We start from the raw sequence: 19,968 nt of genomic DNA on the forward strand, positions 1-19,968 counted from the left end.
GCTCGCCATCAGCTGGGTGCTTTAGTCTGTACCTAACATGCTTGGAGAAACTTTCAAAACAAGGTGCTTTAACCTAAGGGCAAGAAAAAAAGAGCATTCCGAAGCAAACAAACATTTTTAAAGCAGGTTTCAAACCATTTTCCTTGCTCCCTAAAGCCCTCTTTAATACCAAAATATCTATTTAAAGTATATTTCTAATATTTCTACTTAAGTTGCTTTTTTATAAATCTTTCAAATACCTACATTGTAATACCCATGACTTAATTTTTAGAAGCCTCTGTGGCCATATAAATGGATTGCTTTAGAACTGAAGTAGGAGTCCATATGTTTAGAGGCAAGAGATTTTTATTTCCAGAGAATTTGAGGAGACAGAAACATAAACTCCCAGAAAGAAGGATGTGTGGTATTTCAGAGCTACCCATGGGAAGTGGTTTATATTTGCTAAAATTTATCACATGATGAATATTCTCATCCTACATTTTAAATGATCTGATTCTGACAATGACTTGGCTGACATATACATAGTTAGCATCACATGATCTGACAGTGGCATACTGCTTTTTAAAAAATGAAGTGTGTTAATGAAAATTTTTGTTGTTTGCCCTCTCAAGCTCTGTGTCTGCAAAGCTGACGACCAGGAACATATGGGAAATACAGGATGAACTGGAAATCAGACTGTCAGAATTACAAAGAGCATTAACAGGGTCCCGTAAGCTCTGGGCAGAAGCTGCAGCCTCTCAGAGTGGGCAGAGCAAGGCCAGTGCTTTCGGAGAAGAACTCGCCCTCTCTGTTCAGGTTACCATGAAGTGGGCCACCCGGATTAACATTGTAGGCCATTGGGTGAAAGGCCCATCATGGCCTTGGAATCAGGATATTATCTGTGTCTAGCACGAGTAGAGCCTGGTCACATATTCAATACCCCATCAAGAAGTACTCCAAAGGCCAAAGCCTGGGGTACCTGCTAAAATATTACAGACATGCCCTGCCATCATCTGTGTCCTGTCACAACAGTTAGCTCCTGGGGAGACAACCCTGAGCAGCTATGGGCATTTGAAAAAGAGAGAAAGTGGTTTCACAGCTTGTCCTCCATCCCTGAGCCCATTCACTATTGACTGGTTTTCTGAATGAAACTTCCTGCTGTTTCTGAATTTATCCATGCTTCTAACTTCATCTCCCAGTTCATTCAGAAGTTTGTGTCTCTGGATAGTGAGGTAAAAATGGAAAAATGGCAGCCTGAGGGGAGCATGCTCACTTTTCTGCCTCTCAGGCCTTTGCCAACAGGGCCTCTCCTTGGGTATCCTTCCATCAGGGGCCACTGTTTCCCAGTTCTCGGGAGCACTTATCATATTCAAGATGAAAAGGAAAAAATCAATCATTCAGTCTGTCACTGCTTCCAACCCCAATCTCAAAACCTCCAAGGGCAGAGAGCCCTCTTCTCACTGTTCCCTGGTACCCGTACAGTAATGGGAGATAAATTGAATTAATCTCTTCCAGCTGCCCAGTGCTGATAACAGACTCGAAGCTCAATTTCCAGCAGCGGTCACATGGGACTGTGTTTGTAAAAGTAAATAATTTCAAAAAAGTTCAAATACAGAGGCATTAGTGGCTTAATTAGAGAAATGGTACATTGAAAAGGAGAAGGGGTAGGAAGGAAAGACCAGAATTAATCTAAAGGTACCAGCCATTCAGGTGTCTTTTGAGTGGACCAGTCTGTGTGTGTGTGTGTGTGTGTGTGTGTTTTAAATGATCATGGCATGTCAAATCATTGAACTTTGCCAACTTCTTGGAAGGTAAATATTAAAAGAATTATGAATTATGTTTTCATTTTTCATAATTTTATTATCAGTTTGTAAGTTTTACCCATAACATTATAAAGATTGCAAGGGATTTTCTAATAGTGTTTTACAAAATTCTTGTCATGTGCTTCCCTTAAAAAGAAAACAAAAGGCCCTGTATGCATTAAAGGGCCTTACCTTCCTAATTAAGAGGCAGCTGCTTTCAACGCTGTTTCCCTGTTTAATTATATCAATTAGGTTGACTGTGATGTTGTCACACAACCTCAGCTGATAATTAGCGTGGAGAATGCACTTGGCAGTGAGATACGGCAATATCAAGGGTATGACTTTGGCAGTAGAAAAATGCCAAGAGTGATCCAAACACAAATGTAGAACTGAACAGTGCCAGGTCTTTCTGGACTTGCTCAGTGCCCCTGAAAAATCTAGTCAGTTACAGTTTTCAGATCAAATCTCACAGAAAAGCCCTGGCACCTGAGGCACAGTGCATATGTCTACATCCTTATATGTAGATACAATGTTATGGATATAGTTATATGTCATTAAAAAGATGTTTCCTTCCTAGTCACAGGTTCTTAAAAACTTTCAAATCATTCCTGTCAAATTTATCTTCATATTTCTAAATGATGTGTTTGTATTGATGAGACCAGTCTAGACATTACTGGTGACTCTTGTCCTGTGGGTGGGGCTTTCCCGTGAACTCTTCAGCTTTCTCTTCTTGTCTTCTCTGTCCCTGTAGAGTTTGTGTTAACTCAGGGAGTCCTCATTAGCTTTCTAAGATTATGCGAATGATGCTTGCTGTAGAGTCTGAAAATGGGGTTTTCTTTTTGTTTAGTGTGTGTAGTTCTTTATTTGTGTGTGGATCCATTTGGTCATTTAATCATTCGTTTTCATGGTGCTGGGAATGGAACCCAGAGCCTTGCTTATTCTTGGTGAGTGCTCTGCTACTGAACTAAGCCCCAGCCCTTGATCTTTTGAGACACAGTCACTGTGTAGCCCAGGTGGGGCTAACACTGAAATCCTCCTGTCTCAATCTCCTAAGTAGTAGGATTACAGGTGAATATAACCCTTTGTCCAGTTCCTGTGCTCTCTGTTTACCCTCCTTTGTCTCTTATCCTCTCTAAATCTCATGTGCATTTAATACTCCATTATTTCATTACTGTAGGTGTTTTTATCTCTCACCTCTGCCTTCCCCTGCCTTCTGCAGCCTGGTCCTTCAGGCCCCATACATACTACTTGCTCTGTAGGCCTCTGTTTGATGCTGGATTTGATGTTTTCCAAGAGGATAAATGACTCAGATTCCTTATCTTTCTTCTATTTCCCTATTTGTGTTCATAAAAATCGTCATAAGATGCTTCTGATGCATCTTTATTCTCTAATTACATTTGACTGTTAAAATAGCTGGGTATAAAAGCTTAGATTGGCGTTCTTTCAGAACTCTGTGTATCATTTCACTTCCTCTTAATTAGCTACAGTGTTACTCACTGTAATTTTGATTTTCTATCTTTTATTTATACCCTGAAATAACTATCTCTTTTCTGTTTATGCTTAGTGTTCTGAAATTTACAAAGCTGTGTGTATTTTATGGTTTTCATTTTTCTCACTGCACCCTTTTAACCTACAGACTTGTTTTCTCTGATCTATGACTTTTTCTTCTTATTGTGGTTTTTTTCTTTTTTTTTTTCTTTTTTGAGTCACATCAAACCCAGAGCCCTGCGTCATCTGTGCAAGTAGGTGCCACTACGTCCAGCTTGCTTTTGTATAAACTTTTTTTCTGTTTTCTAGATTCTGTCTTCCTACAGATTTCTAAGAACCTTGCTAGATTTGCACCCTGCGCTACTTAGATTACACCTGACCTACTGACTTAGTTCTACTGTCCTGTTTCTTTGATTTACCTTCTAGCATCTCTATATTTTGTTATTTTGTAAAACAATATTTCTCCTTCAATTTGCAAGATGTTTTAAAACTTCGTTTTCTTCAGACTTTTACTGAAACTGTTTAATCTTAGTGAACTCATGTGTCTGTGAGGGTGTGGAATGAAATTTGTTAGAAGATTTCCTCTGTTTCCTCATCTGTCTTTGTTTGTATCTAAGGTCATTTTCCCCATTCTCAAAAATTTCCTAGAGCTATAGAGTATGTTTTTAGACTTCCTCTAAGTAGTTATTTCTGGTAATCCAAACTCTGAAATGCTGAACTGCTCTTGCATTTCAGATGATCCTTAGCTTGTGCTTGCTGCACTCAAGCTCTGTGCTCAGAGACAGTGTTTTCTGTGACTTGTCCTGTATAGTCTCCTCTCCTAAAAGGATTTCTAGAAGAGTCATGAAGATAACAGAAAAAAATTTTTTTAAACTAATGAGCATGCCCACTCTCCCAGCGCTACTGTGAAGGGCATCATAGCATGCAAGAATAGATATAACTGAGTTTTATAACTGAGTGCATGTGTGCATATTCCATTCACAGTGAAGGAGACTTCCTGGGGAATGAGGTCTGTGGGTTTTTTTTTTTCCAAGGTATTTGTGACTGTGTAATAAACTAGATATTCAAATTAAGTTGGGAAGCCTAAGATATGAGTAGAGCAGGAGGAGACATTTTGAGAATTTTAATTCTCTATAAAACACTTCCTTTGCCACATGTACTCGCTATAAAGATTGTTGATGCCCCATTTATCGTGACATACCACATCATTGTCTGGGTTTCAAAACATATTCATCTGATTGTGAGCTACTAGCCTATACCATAAATACATGTATGTGCTCAAATGGTGCACAGGTACTGTATCAATGCCTTATTTTTAATAAATGTTATTCAATCGTGTTCTCTGAATATTAATAACTGTAACTAAGCATAAGGCGATACAGTAGCCATGATAGTAGATGGTCTAGAAGGCCTCACTACAGTGCTATTATCTTTTCTGAGACACTGAGAGCAAAGAAGAAGGAAAACTCTTACAGAATGGCTTCCCTATGGCATTCTGCTGCTTCACCGGCATCAGTCTACTGCGCACCCATGACTTTCTACTGGGAAGTACTGACTGAAAGAAGAGCCATCTTTTACTTTCTGAGATCTCAGAGCTCTGCCCACTGAAGCAGTTTCCGGTTGGAAACTTTTGCAGAAGCTGTCATGGTTTAGTGAGAGGTCACAACATAGGCTTCTTGTCCCTAATCCAGATCATTGGTATCACTTCCATGATATGATACCACAAGTAGAAAACCCCACTCTGGACTTCATGTGACAGGACAGTCAAAACACAAGTGCACTTAAACTGCTATGTAAAGTCACCTTCAGGATATGTCCATAGGACATGCAGGGGATATAACTTGTATTGGCTAGTTTTATGTTAACTTGATACAGGTTAGAGTCATCAGAGAGGAGGGAGCCTCACTGAGAAAAAGCCTCTGTAAGGCTGGGCTGTGGGCAAGCCTGTAGGACATTTCTTTAAGTAGTGATTGATGGGGGAGGGCCTGGCCCATTGTGGGTGGGGCCATTCCTGGATTGGTGATCCTGGGTTCTATAAAAAAGCAAGCTGTGCAAGCCATGAGGTGAGGCTGTCCTTGAACTTACAGCAATCTTGCTTCTACTTCTTTTTGTTTTTTGAGACAGGGTCTCCCTATGTAGACCAGTCAGACTGGCCTTGAACTCACAGAGATCCTCCTCCTTTCACCTCCCTTGTGTAGGAGTAAAAGTATGCAATCTGGATTTCTCTGATGTATAGAAGCATTTTCTTTTTTTTTATGTTAATAATTTTTTAATTTAATTTTATTTTATTAATTACACTTTATTCACTTTGTATCCCCCCATAAGCCCCTCCCTCCTCCCCTCCCGGTCCCACCCTCCCTACCCCTCTTCACACATGTCCCAAGTCCACTGATAAGAGAGGTCCTCCTCTCCTTCCTTCTGATCTTAGTCTATCAGATCTCATCAGGAGTGACTGCATTGTCATCTTCTGTGGCCTGGTAAGGCTGCTCCCCCCTCAGGGGGAGGTGATCAAAGAGCAGGCCAATCAGATTATGTCAGAGGCAGTCCCTCTTCCCATTATTATGTAACCCACTTGGACACTAAACTGCCATGGGCTACATCTGTATAGGGGTTCTAGGTTATCTCCATGTCTGGTACTTGGTTGGAGTATGAGTCTCTGGGAAGACCCCTGTGTTCAAATTTTCTGGTTCTGTTGCTCTCCTTGTGGACCTCCTGTCCTCTCCAGATCTTACTATTTCCCACTTCTTTCATAAGATTCCATGCACTCTGCCCAACAGTTGACCATAAGTCTCAGCATCTGCTTTGATAGTCTGCAGGGCAGAGCTTTTCAGAGGCCCTCTGTGGCAGGTTCCTAGGTTGTTTCCTGTTTTCTTCTTCTTCTGATGTACATCCTTTTTGCCTTTCGGGATGGGGATTGAGCACTTTAGTCAGGGTCCTCTCTCTTGATTAGTTTTTTTAGATGTACAGATTTTAGTAGGTTTATCCTATATTATATGTCTATATGGGTGAGTATATACTGTGTACATCTTTTGCTTCTGGGACAGCTCACTCAGGATGATCCTTTCCAGGTCCTACCATTTACCTGCAAATTTCATGATTTCCTTATTTTTCATTGCAGAGTAATACTCCATTGTGTAGATGTACCACAATTTCTGCATCCATTCTTCAGTTGAGGGGCATCTGGGCTGTTTCCAGCTTCTGGCTATTACAAATAAAGCTGCTACAAACATGGCTGAGCAAATGTCCTTATTGTGTAAGCAGAAACCTTTCATGGCCTCTGCATCAGCTCTCGCCTCCAGGCCCTTGTTCTGGCCAATAACAGACATGGAAGTCCCTGGCTAGGGGCAAGAATTTACTTAGGGTTAAGATAACTGAACTATGTATTTCAAGTCCCTTTTACAAAATACACTAAGTCTTTGATTATGCCTTTGACCCTTGACCTGTACATGTCAATGTCACCCAAAACCACCCATACATTCTTTCATCCTCCACACAGGATCCAAAGAATGATTGATATTTCCCCGTAGTGGAATTCCTGCCTGTCTGTTACTTTTACAGATGTTTTTCCTAAGTAAAACAGTCTGCTGAGGATCAGCCTTCCACTTTTAGTTTCTGCCTGTAGCTTTTAGGTGTTGTCTACCTGCTATGCTAATAGGATACACTAACCTTCCGGTGGCCATGTAACCTCTGGTTATTGTCATTATGGCTTCTTTAACCCCTTCAAAGGCCTTGTAGAGTCAGCTGCCACCACCCCTTGTAATTTCCATCAATCAATCTCTTAGGATCTCTCTACAACATCCATCTCACTGGTTTTTCTGACTCAGAGCCTGTGGGTGCACTTCCTATATGGTTCTGTTAAATAAACTTCAAGAAAGTGTAGTGCAGTTGTGTGATTCCCATAGCCTAAATATGGTGGCCCTGAGATCCCACTTGGCTTGAAAGTGCTGATTCTAGAGCAAAAAGCAGCTATGGAGCAGATAAATCTTCTAGAAGAGAAAGGCCCTTCATAGCTTTCACTCCCATGTACTCTCAGCTCTCCTTCCTCACATCCTCTTTATATATTCTTGTTCCCAGTACACAAAAGAAAAACATCTTGCCCCTTAGAATCTTACTGTGGTACGAAATAATTGGGAGGGTGTGCACTGAAGAGACAACATTTAGTTTTAATGAAAAGTAGCAACTCACCCCTTCTACCTCTTATGATGATCAAAGATACTTTGCTACTGAGGAATAGTCCAGAGAAAGCTTTGGTAAGAAGTATAGAAGGCTGATCCTTTCCAGTTCTCACCATTTACCTGCAAATTTCATGATTTCCTTGTTTTTTATTGCTGAGTAATATTCCATTGTGTAGATGTACCACAATTTCTGTATCCATTCTTCAGTTGAGGGGCATCAAGGATCATCCTGAGTGAGCTATCCCAGAAGCAGAAAGACACACACAGTATATACTCACTCATATAGACATATAATATAGGATAAATCTACTACAATCTGTACACCTAAAGAAACTAATCTAGAGGGAGGACTCTGGCTAAAATGCTCAATCCCCATTGTGAAAGGCAAAAAGGATGAACATCAGAAGAAGAAAACAGGAAACAAGTTAGGAGCCTCCAACAGAGGGCCTCTGAAAGGCTTTGCCCTGCAGACTATCAAAGCAGATGTTGAGACTTATGGCCAAACTTTGGGCAGAATGCAGGGAATCTTATGAAAGAAGTGGGAAATAGTAAGATCTGGAGAGGACAGGAGGTCCACAAGGAGAGCAACAGAACCAAAAAATTTGAACACAGGAGTCTTTCCTGAGACTCATACTCCAACCAAGTACCATGCATGGAGATAACCTAGAACCCCTGCACAGATGTAGCCCATGGCAGTTCAGTGTCCAAGTGGGTTCCATAGTAATGGGAACAGGGACTTCTTCTGACATGAACTGATTGGCCTGCTCTTTAATCACCTCCCTCTGATGGGGGAGCAGCCTTACCAGGCCACAGAGGAAGATGATGCAGCCACTCCTGATGAGACCTAACAGACTAGGATCAGAAGGAAGAAAAAGAAATCCTCCCCTACCAGTGGACTTGGGGAGGGGCATTCGTGGAGAAAGGGAGGAAGGGAGGGGTTGGCAGGGGATGAGGGAGGGAACTAGAGGGTGGAAACAAAGTAAACAAAGTAAACAAAATAAAGTATAATTAAAATAAAAAAAAAAGTGTGGAAGGCATTAAGTGTTCATCCATGGATCAGTGTCTACAGACAGAAGCTCAGAAGTAACATGGTTCCCGTAGGGATATGAAATCAGGACTTTTTTTTTTTTTTTTATCTTGAGCAATGGAAGCAAATGTTTCCAGTCAGTTTGACCGACATTTGACAAACCTTGACTGTGTGGAAGGGTCATCACAGCATGTGATATGTTCTGCAGAGAACCTTATTCTCCCTGAATCAGAGGATTGTTGATAGTGATATGTTGTTGATGGTGATGTTGTTGTTGATGATGATAATGATGGTGGTGATGGTGGTGGTGATAGTGGTGTTAATGAGGTGGTAATTGTTAGCATACTTTTAATTCTTTTATTTCCTTTAATTGGTATTTCTTAATGTCTCTTCCTCCTTTCTCCACCACAGTGCCTTCTGATACCCCAACACTAGGTAGGAGAGAAAGAAAGTTAGTGGGGAGAGGGGTCATAGTTCTTTTTGGCTACTTCCTGCTAGTTAGGGTCATCGGGTTCCTTGGGGCAAGTCCAATCTTTGTTTTAGGATAGCTCCAACTTCTTCTCATCCAGATGCATCAACAGCAACCAGGAACAGCAGTGGGGAGCAGCAGGAGCCGCCTTCTTCAGAGCCCTCTTTCTCTCTCTGAGCTCTGGCATTTACTCTCCTCTCTCTAGAGTCCTCAGATTTAAACTATCTGAAGCTGGGAAAGAGCCAGCAGGAGGCAAATATTTTGCTGCTGTAGACAAACTGAATTAGTCCCATATCCCACACCTGGGATTAAAACAAAAACATATTTACAATAACATAACTGAATTTTTAAAGACACCAAAACTTTCCACTACAGGTAATGGTGGTTATGGTGGTGGTGGTGGTGGTAATTATGGTGATATCGATGATGGTGATGTGATGATGGTGGTGATGATTAGGAGGTTGGTGGTGATGATGTTAATAGTGATGGTGGCAGAGCAAAAACAAGTTTCAAAGGAAACATTTTTGTTTTTCTGTAACTTTTTTGAGTGTTGAAAAGGTGCAGTAAATAAGAACATAGCCAGGTTGTTCGAAGTCCTGAGGACACCTTGATATATACAACCTTCCGGGCTACTTTCTAGAAGTTAAAAAAACAAGCAATCTTCCTGACTAATTAAAAAATGCTTCTGAAGATCAGGAGTTTCTATATCTTTGCTTTCAGGAAGCTCTCAAAATTACCTAATCAAGATGTCAGGGGGTGAATGGTTTCCAGTGATCTGAGAATTAGAGCACTGTTTTCTTTTTGGCTTGTGGATCAGAAGGCTACAGTATTGATGAATGCTCTCTGATGAAGTGGCATATTGTTTTTTACTCTGAACTAGCTTTCCCAGCTTAGGTCTAGCAGGACCAGTAGAATTACTAATGATGCAAGTCATGCCTCAATCTACCAGTTGGTTGTACTTTTTCATAGTTGTTATGAACTAAGGAGCTAAAGAGGATGCAGTCATATTTATTTCATTATTATTTGCACTTCTTTCCTTTTAACAAATAAAAAAGCACTATTCACAAATGATAAGAAAAGCTACGTTTTCAACAAAATTTTACTTGTTTAATAAATATCAAATTTGTTGCTTTCATCAATTTATATCTCTAAAAATTATAACAAAAGCTCAATCCAGAAGAATATTTAAGTATTCTTCCTGTGTGTAGCCATAGTATATTAAGAGAAAACTCATTTTCATTCATGATTTTTTTTGTATGTCAAAGACATTCAAACAAAAATACATTGAGATAAAATTGAGTCAACTGAAATGAAAATTAAGTTTAAGGTGAAAGCAATAAAAACTTCTGACTATTTGAAAATATTTGTTCATGCCTTTCTTAATTATGGTAAGAATTTCTGATAAGTAAATTTCATTAATGACATTAAGAAGCAGTATGCATTTATTTTATTATTTCTATATCTTGAATAGCTTAGCCTGGAAATTATAACTTTCATAGCTATTTAACCCTATCATTAAAAGTTTTAAATGTTATCTTAAGTGTCTGTTAAGAACAAAGCTAGTATAGATTCAATGCAATTTCTATCATCCTAATGACTTGGTTTTTGAAAAAATAGAAAAACTTAAGCTGGGCTTGGTCACTCATACCTGTAATTTCAGTAACTGGGAGGCTGAGGCAGGAGAATCATTTCAAGTTCAAGGCCAGCCTGAGCTACTTATTGAGACTGTCTCAAAGTAAAACAAAACAGAAAAGAAAAGAAAAGAAAAGAAAAGAAAAGAAAAGAAAAGAAAAGAAAAGAAAAGAAAAGAAAAGAAAAGAAAAAAAACCCCAGAAGAATGGAAAGCTGTCTTGAATTCTTGTGGCACATGCATAAACTCCCAGGAATCCAGGACAATCTTGACAGGGAAGAACAATTTGGGGGGCTCACAGAGCAAAGCTGTAGTCTTCACAACAGTGTAGTGCTGAGAACAGACAGAAGAGTGAACCATGGGAGCAGGAAAGGGGCTAGACAGGAAGCCATGAGCATGTGGTGAAATGATCATCAACAAGGCACCAAGACCACTGAGCAGGGAAAGGGTGTTGTTGGGAACTGACTCTCTGATGCACAAGCAGAGAGAGGGTGTTCATGCTGTTTGATTTCCCAGGGATTTCTTAGATAAGACATCAAAAGTACATGTGACAGAAGATGAGCAGGAATTTAACAGAATTACACGTGTTTTGTGTAAAGGATACTATCAACAGTGAGGAATAAGAGATGAAATAGAAAAATATATGCAAAACAGGATGAAGATTTATTATTCTAAATAAAAAAAGAACTGCAACTCAATAACAAAAAACAGATTATTTAAAAAAATATGCAAATGGCCAATTCCCATATAAAATTATAAAATTATTCACAACACCACTCACCATCAGTATCATAAGGGCATCACTGCACACCTGTTAGAATGGATACTGGGGAAAAACAGCAGGAAATAAAAGGGCAGGAAACACGGAACATTGCTGAGGATGAGGAGAACTCATCCTGCTGCTGGGAAGGCAACGTGAAACAGCTACTGAGGAAGACACATTAGTGGGTCCTTTGTGTTAGTCATAGATTTCCATGGCTCCAGGGGTTCCCTATCTACTCCAACACCAAGGACCCAAACAGATGTTTACACTGGTATCCAGGACCCCAAGTGGGAAACAACCCAAGTATCCATATGTGGATGAACCTACCTTGGCATTTTAGCTTTTAAAAACAATGAAAGAACTAAATCTTGTCAGCTAACTGAAAAGGGGAAATGCCTTATTACTGAGACAACTGGAGCAGCCAGTTCCTAGAGACACAAAGGGAGGTCAGGGGAGAGTGACTTTCTGGACAAAATGTCTTGATGTCAGGAGGTGGACTCTGGAGATGGTTGCACAACCCTGCCAGCATAATTAATGCTACCCAACTGAAAGCTTAAGAAATAGCTTAAAATGGAAAATTTGTTACATATATTTTTCCACAGTAAAACATAGATATATTGAGGTATTTTTTTCAAATGTCCAGTTACTCGGCTCTTCAATTATTTTTCTGTGAGGTGATGTATGTACAACTCTTTGGCTGTTTGGAGGAATAACCTGCTAGTTGAAGACCCTCTCTTCATTTTCTTTCCATTCAACCTGATTTTTCTTTTTCTTTTTTGGGGGTAGGGTGGGGTTGGGGTAGGGGAGGGGTTAGAGGCAGAGTTTCTTTGTGTAACCTTGGCTGTCCTGGATCTCCCTTCTTAGACCGGGCTAGCCTCAACTCACAGCGATCCATCTGCTCCTGCCTTCCCGAGTGCTGGGACTAGAGGTGTGCACCACCACTGCCCTGACCCTGAAATATACACCCTGCACACTCACACAAGCAGATGCCTCTACTTTCCCTGGCCCTCTTGTCTTCCAGGAGCACACCCCCTTTGGAGATGCTGAATCATCCAGAGAGAACAACAGGCTCAGTCTACAATGCCCGCCCCCAAACTTCTCTAGTCCCCACCCAGACTGAATTGTTTCAGCACAGAGGTAGCTGCTGCCGACAGCATAGAACATAAATATAAGCGGAGAGCTTGGTTAGGGGATGTTTTTGAAAATGGATAGGAGGATAAATGGATCAGTTAATGAATCATTTGCCTTATAAGCACAAGAACTTGAGTTCAATGTCCAGAACCCACATATAAAAGCCAGGCACGACAGCATGAGGTTTAGTCACAGCATGAGAGAGGGCAGACAGGAGGACAGTTGGGCTCCTTGGCCAGCAAGTCAAATGTTATTGATGGGAGCCCATCTCAAAGGCAGTGGACAGGGTTTCTGAGGATGGTGAGGTCAAGGTTGTCCTCTGACATCTGCACACACATACATCCTTGCACTCATGCAAAAAAAAAAAAAAAAAAAAAAGCCCTAAATAAATAAAATGAGAATTCTTCTCTTCTAGTACTACTCTGGGATAGTAGACAGGGTCCTTTCCTTTCCATTCCCAGAAAGGAAACACAAAGTCCACACCTCACAGCCAGGCTGTTGCTCAAAGGGACTGATGGAGATGCACTCAGCACCTGAGTTCTGCCCTCCCCGACCATCCTGGTGTGCCGAACCAAGCACTAAATCTCACTGTCACTAAGTTAAGAGCATTCTTTTATTGGTTATAAAACTCACGTTCCCAAATGCATGCCATAGGCCCTACCCATAAATGAAATGATCCTACACATATGTCTGCTACCCCTTGCCTAACAGACCCCTGCCACTGTTCCTGGAAACAGGAGGTGGAAGGCGGCTGTGGCGTTAAGGAACGAGAGCAGAGCCTAGCCAGTGACCTCCACATGAAAGGCTCATTTTTTTCCTTATGGCTCTCCAGAGCCATTCGGTCCCCTAGCATGCCAGCATGGGATTTGGACTGAGGAGTTGAAGCCTTGAACTATAAAACAATTTTTTTTACATAGTCCTTGATATAATTTAGAGTGATTACATTCTATTGTGCCAAGAATTCCGTATTAAAAATCAATTTAATTGTGCATACCCCATCTGGTCGGAATTATGGTCTTTTATGGGGGAGAAAACAGGACTTCATATTTACCTAATATTCTATAGTTTAACAGTATAACCGTGTAATTATGTAGAAACAGAGGCATTTCATAGTATTGAGAAATTAGTAATTAAAGACACTTTTAAAAATGTTTACCAGACTTCCCTTTACTAACTTTGTGGCTTTGAGCCTAACATTCAACCTGTTGAGTCATCTGAAATTTGAATGGAAAAGAGCAAAACAAAACAAAAAGTAATAAAATGTATAGTTACCCATCTTGTGCTATATACATGTGATGTAATAATTTCTATTTTATTTTATGCTTTTTCAGCTTCAGAGTTTAGACCTCTTAAACAATAGTGTTTGTTTTAAGATCGTTAATTTGCATGTTTTTCTTGGAGGAATTGGGATAAAAAATGCTACTTTTGAAGTTTACTTTTGATTGTCTGCTGGGCCAGTGTCAGCCATGCTAGCAAAAGATTACAGTGTGTCAGCTCAGAGCATCACTGGGAAAGGCTTCAAACTGGAATGGTGAGGAAGGCTTGTTTACCATTTGGGAAGTATTTTTGTTGGTATTACAATCTTAAAATATCAGCAACAAGCTAGTCATAGATACTGATTTGGTATTGAGTTACCTTCCCTTAATTGTTTTGAAAATCACTTTATCTGATATGCAAAGCTTACCATTGGTAGCTGTGGTCTTCAAGTATTGATTTCATGTGAACCTGCTGCCTTTCTCTTCTCTGTGCTCAGATTTCCTCACTGTGAGGTAGGAATAGGGCGCCTTAGTGTGGCAATGAGGTTCAAGTGACCTAACCTGTCAAGGGGGTTACAAGGCCATGGGCTCCGAGCATCCCATAGTCCCTCTGTTCTTTGGAAGATGACGATCCTACATCAGAATGTAAGGATACAGTCTCAGAAAATGGTTACAAGTTAAGATGAAGCTATCATGTGCTCTTAGTACCCTTCCCACCTGCCTCTGCTTCTGCCCAGCGATCAACAGTGGGCTCGGCCGTTAGTGCTCTTTCTCAGATTCAAATAGATGTATGTGCGTGCACTGCTTTATATGCATTTTAAGAGCCTGGATCTCCGTGCACCATTCTCCTTTTATTGGTTGTGTGATGGGTTTGCCGTGTTTGCTCCTGTGTGTTACCTGTCTAATATTGACTGAGAGAAAGGAAAGTCTCCGGGGCATTAAAATAGGGCCCTGTCTGCTGGCCAAACCTTCTTTTTAAGTCTCTGTTTTATTTTGGCTTCCTCAGTCATATAACTCATCAAACAAAGGGTCACCTGAGGGAGAACTTTCTGGAGCCCGTCCCCTCTCCTGCTGTCTTGTCTCATACCTCTTCCTCTGCACCACACCTTTGGTCCTCCTCCCTTGATTCTGTATCCATCTTTTAAGTGCTTAATATCTCATAGGTCTGCCACAGTCACCTGACCTCTGGCCAAAGAGACGGATCAGTAGGCAAAGCATCTGCCAAGCAAGCCTGCTGACCTGCAGCAATCTCACATAAACCGTAAAGTGAGCGCCGTCTCACTCCACAGTGATGCTCTTTGACCTCACACATCACATACAACAACTGGCTTAAAAAGACTCTCAGCCCCTTCCCTTTCGCCCTTGTCATCCATTGCCAACAGCATTGTAAAACAGGGCATGGTTTTTGGAAACCAGTGCTTTTATTAATGGGAAATTCATTTTCAGAAACAGAATTTTAGACAAAGGATATACTTAGGAGTTTGTTTTTGTTTGTTGCTTTTAATTCATATGGCCAGGTTAACTGGGGGAGAGGGGAATGTAGCAATTTGTCATTGGAACAAGTGTCTTTAATCCCAGTTCATTGTCTCGGACTGGATGTGAAAACCAGTAGGTCATGTTGCAGTAAGAAATCAGAGGACTGATTTATTCCAGCATTCTCTGTAGGACACTTTGCCCTCCCAGTCTCTTCCAGCCCCCTAGAAGGAAAGGCTGTCCCTTTTCCCCAAGCCAACAATCATTTTGCTAAATGCTGACTGTGAGCTGGAACTGTGAGGAGTGACAGGCCTGAGGTTGAACAATGGCCATCGCTCCTCCAGACAGGAGCCAGTACAGTTAGCCAACACAGCTTCTGCGCTTTTGGCAGTCAGGTAGGAGTTAAAGCAAAGAAGGATCTTTCTCCAAGAAGGAAAAGCCATTTAATAAGTTTGGGTCAGTCTGCTCATAACAGGACTACGTTTGAGGACCCAAACCCCAGGAGCTTGGCAAGCGGCCGTTCTTGGCAGGCCTCCCACCAACCCACCAAGTCTCAGGCTGCCCAGTTCTGGGCTTTGGCTTGGTTCATTTGATAGCATTCCTGGTTAACGAGAAAATTAAGGCAGAGGAATCTTTTCTCCCGTATATCCAAAAGAGTAAAGGCACAGCGGGCACGAGCGTGCTGCCCTCCAAGAGCCGCAAGTGGAGGAGACAGGCCATCTGTTTGCACGGAGGGCGGTGTTTGGTCTATGACCTGAGAGCCAGGGCCCACCAAAAATGACCTTGGTGTTCAGGAATTGGGCGGTGCTGTCTTTTACATATGAATTAACATCTGTACATGACTAAGCGGTGTGAAAGCCTGACTTTATAGCCTGTCAGAGAGGCATCGTGTACCTGCCTCTCAAGTAAATAAAATAAAAACTAAGCCCGTTGGTATAAATGTTTGAAAATACAGTACATTTTCAGTTTTCCCTTTACGTATGGAAATCTTGCCAAGATGAAATCAAGTTTGAATTTTTACAGGGGAAGAAACAAACAGGTCATGGGTTTTGAAATTATAAGGAGGACTTTGGCGGGGGAGGGACTTGTTTTGTGTATTTTGGGTTTCATTTTTCCCCACCTCCTCCCACAAATAAAAATAGTTCCAATCAAATAAACAGGTCTAATCATCCAGCAGCTGACTAGTGATTGGAACTCAGATGAAAATGTTAAGAATGAGTTTGTTTACACGTCTCAAAACCCAGCAGCACCTGCAAATGATAAAAATGAGCGCCAACACATCCAGACTGTGAGGAGGCGGGCCTGTGCCAGCTGAGCTGTTGGAACAGCAGCTGCTTGTGGGGAGCAGCCCAGGGATTAGATCAAAGACCCCACTCTGAAGTGACCACGAAGGCTTTTTACCTACCATTTGTTGTTTACCCTTCAGCACATCACTGTCCCAGAGTCAATTCAGGGAGACAGGAACTCTCAAGAATTTTCGTTTTCCTTCTTATTAGGAATCTTCACCAATGTGGGTGTCTTGGTCATACAAAGCTCTTCCTGGCTCTTCAGTAATTTGTTTTTATAATATATGGGCTGTTTTTAAGTTTACACATGTGAAGTTGCAGAGTTCACTTCCAGCCTATCCTGACCCGTTAAGAATCAGCTGTAGCTACAGCTCTGAGGACTGCGGGGGAACTGTTCTTATTTTAAGTGGCAAAGCTTCCTGAGCCCCATCCTCCTCAGACAGTGACCACACAGTCATGGCTTAGTACACCATGCTAGCCTAACACACCCAGGGTTTTTCCACAATGTGTTAGTGACAGTTGGGGTCAAGTGAGGTCACTGTCATGGGCCTACCTGGGTGGTGTAAGGGACTTTGGCAGACTCTTTGGCCTCTGAGCACACCATGAAAGTTAGCCTCCTTCAGGTGGTAATCATGGAGGACGTCTCTGCACACCCCAAAATGTCTCCTCCTTGGCAGCTTGTCCCTGGTTGAAAACTGGCTCATATATAAACAAAGCATGGATGTTTTGAAAGCTCAAAGCAGCAGAAGAGGCATGTGTGAGACTCCCTTTGCTTCTCAGAAAGAACTATTAGGAGATAAGGACCATTCGGGGTCTAAGATGTGTCCCAGGAAGCTGTCCTGTGTAAGTGAATTTATACTTCCGTTTTGTAGTCATGACCTTTCACTGTGTGCTTTGCTGGATTTGGGGCCAGGGGTCTTAGGTTTAGGTTTGCATTTTGTTATTGTTTTGAAGGTTTGTTTCATTTGTTGTTTCTGAAACAGTCTTGCTATGTAATCCAGGCTGACCCCTCTCCCCTCCCCAAATTCTGAAGTGCAGGACTTTCAGAATTTCCTTGTTTTGCGACTTGATTTTTCTTTTCAGTGATGTGTCTGGGGGCTTTTATGACAATCAGTGCAGATGGATTTGTATTATTCTTCTAGACAGATTATTGTGCCTAATTAAACGAGTCATCTACAGCCATTGTCATATATTATACGCAGGTTCTATTTTTCTATATAATGTCAAAGCAAACATTTTCATGTTGAGTGCCACATTTCTAAAGCCGTAAGATTTAAATAATTAAGATTGTCTTCCTGGAAGTGAAATCCTCAAGTCAAAGGAGAGTACTTCTGAACAATGCTGCATTTCTAGCTAAGGATCAGGGTGGCCAGTTCTTCAACTTGTCAAACCTGTATCTTTGTCCACTGCATAGGTAAAATTTGATAACCCTGCACTTGGGGTGGTATTTAATTAAAAATGAAATTTCTAGCCTGGCCGTGATGGTGCACATCCTTAATCCCAGTGCTTGGGAGGCAGAGGCAGATGGGTGTCTGTGACTTACGAGCTCAGCCTGGTCTACATTACTTCAAATGCATGTGGATTAGAAGGACCCCCGCAGCAGAACTCAATAAATGAACAAACACATTAGCTCCTATGTCAGCCTATTGTGAGTGTTGATGGATCTGTTTCTATCTTTGTTGTTTTCTTCCCTGAGTCAGAGGATCCATCCTCCATTTGCACAATGAGGTTTTAGAAATTTTTTTCTTCTATTATATCTTTGAATACTTTTCTATTATTTTGTTATTGTTGTTATTTTCATATGCCTTAAAAAATCTGTGGGTCAGAAAGATAGTTCAGCCAGTAAAGGACACTTGCTGCCAAGGCTAACCACCAGTCCTGGGAACCCACATGACAGAAGGAGAGAACCAACTCTTACCAAACTGTTCCCTGATCACCCTGCCCACCCAAACACGCCTGAAAATTAAAATATTAACAAATATTGTTTTATTATCCTTTATTTTTGTCCTCTTTGAAAGGTTTCTCTTTCTCTTACAGTCAATGTAGGCTTTTATTCTTTGCATTACATTGGGTTGTTTTTTTAAGATTTATTTTTGCTATTTCTAGATGGGTGAGTTTGTATGTACATATGTGTGTGTGTGTGTGTGTCCATATGTGTATAGACATGCCTGCAGAGGCCAGAAAAGAACATTAAATTCCCTGGAACTAGAATTACAGGTGGTAGTGAGGAGTGTAACATGGACGCTGAGAACCAAACCCTGGTCCTTTGCAAGAACAGCAAGTGCTTTTAATCACTGTCCCATCTTTAGCTGACACATTTTTTCAAAGCCTACTCCATAGATATCTAACTGGTTTTTATCACTGTCATCTCTGTTTCTTATTTCCATTTTTTGTGGCTTTATCCTCTAACGCCAACCTTTTCCTATTTGCTACCTTCTTTATTGTCTTACACATTTAATTTTATCTCCTGTTCCAAAGAAAAATCATAGTTTTTTTAGATGCTACAGGATCACCAGGAATCTCTGCAGTCCTCTCTTACCCGTGGCTGGTTCTTAGGTCGGGATTGTTTCCTGTGCATTTGTTTTAGTCCTGTGAGAGCTTTGCTGTTGTTGCCATCGTCCTTGTTCTGTTTACTCTGAGACCTTTGAGGAGGAAGCACACAGTTGCCTCAGCACACTTTCTCAGGGAGTTTTGTTTCTTTGCCATTGCTCACCTGTTATAGATCTTGTGTCCTTGGTTCCCTCTTGGGAGAGGACTCCTGTGACAGCACAGTGAGTCTCCATGTGTCACGGATTTTCTGATAGATGACCAATCCTCACCAGCATTGATTGCTTCCTGTCTTTGTGTTCTGTTGCCGTGAAGAGACGCATGACCACAGCAACTCTTATAAAGGAAAATGTTTAATTAGGGCTGGCTTTTGTAGTTTCAGGGGTTTAGTATGTTATCGTCGTGGTAGGAAGCATGGCAGTATGCAGGCACGCATTGTGCTGAGAGTAGCTGAGAGTTCTATATCAACAGAGAGAGAGATTCTGGGCCTGGCTTAGGCTTTTGAACACTCAAAGTCCACCCCCCCAGTGACATGCCCCCTTCAACAAAGCCACACTAATCCTTCTGAAGTAGGGCCACTCCCTAGTGACTAAGTATTCATATATATGAGCCTATGGGAGCCATTCTTACTCAAATCTCCACAGTTGCCATTTCTCTTCTTAAAGATGTCATTCGGATTGAAATGGAATTGTAGTTTAATTTTTATATCCCTGGGGGCTGAAGTTGCTGACTGTTTTTCTCATGTGTTTACTGACCAGATCTGTACAGTTAATTCATTTTCCCATGCTATCATAAAAGATGATTTGAGCACTCTTGTTTCTTATCATTGTGTGCTGGCCTTTGCTTGAGGTAGAGGATAGCCAACTAAGGAAGTTAATATTTCATCAACTAAAAATGCACGTGACTAACAGAATAGTTTCATGTTTTTTATTATTATTATTA

General features: G+C 41.2%; 1 protein-coding gene across 4 annotated transcripts in view; it reads left to right on the forward strand.

Annotated features, from left to right (window-relative positions):
- The window catches only part of Atp8a2 (ATPase phospholipid transporting 8A2), a 512,095-nt gene that overhangs the window by 337,041 nt on the left and 155,086 nt on the right, over positions 1-19,968 (forward strand). The gene's annotated exons all lie outside the window — the stretch shown is intronic.

Source organism: Meriones unguiculatus, chromosome 9, assembly GCF_030254825.1.
Source record: "Meriones unguiculatus strain TT.TT164.6M chromosome 9, Bangor_MerUng_6.1, whole genome shotgun sequence".
Classification (NCBI taxonomy): Eukaryota; Metazoa; Chordata; class Mammalia; order Rodentia; family Muridae; genus Meriones; species Meriones unguiculatus.